Genomic DNA, 557 nt, shown 5'->3' on the forward strand with positions numbered 1-557 from the left:
GGTTCAGGGCTTTCGGAGAGGCCGGTCCTTAACCAAACAAACAGCCTGGAATTTCTGCCATTGTTGGCGCGGAGGGCTGAGTGACAGCGCCCCATTGCAGAGCGGCCCGTCAGTGGAGACGACCGGGGGTCAGGGGGCGACCACCCCCTTCCCCGGCACCAGGCAACGCCGAGCGCTCTTCAGGTGCAACGTCGACCCACCGGAGACGGAGGAGACGCAAGACGTTGTATATTACATCGGATACTAGTTTCTATTTCTGCACGCTATGTCGAATTGTTGTTTCCGAGACACGGGGCAGATTCTTCAGAATTAGAATAAATCATTTTCGATGATTGGAAGAATGTAGCCCATCGTAAAGGATCACATGCACTCACTCACGAATGAATGAACGCAATGCAGACACCCACAAAATGACAAACACCTTGAGTCATGATTGAACATATTTATTCGAGACATTCTTATAAATAACCTGAATACATATAAATTATGCTTCTCAGACATTTTGAGAAAATATAATAATACCTATATATTTACAGCTCAGGGACTTTGTGACCAGG

At 47.4% G+C, this 557-nt stretch overlaps 1 protein-coding gene across 1 annotated transcript in view; it reads right to left on the reverse strand.

Moving 5' to 3' along the window:
- Positions 1-469: 469 nt before the first annotated feature.
- The window catches only part of txnrd2.2 (thioredoxin reductase 2, tandem duplicate 2), a gene marked incomplete at its 5' end in the record, with an annotated part of 19,462 nt that continues 19,374 nt past the window's right edge, over positions 470-557 (reverse strand). The window contains one exon of the mRNA XM_079735593.1: positions 470-557. This exon is cut by the window's right edge and continues 2,931 nt beyond it.

Source organism: Pollachius pollachius, assembly GCF_949987615.1.
Source record: "Pollachius pollachius genome assembly, chromosome: 1".
Classification (NCBI taxonomy): domain Eukaryota; kingdom Metazoa; phylum Chordata; class Actinopteri; order Gadiformes; family Gadidae; genus Pollachius; species Pollachius pollachius.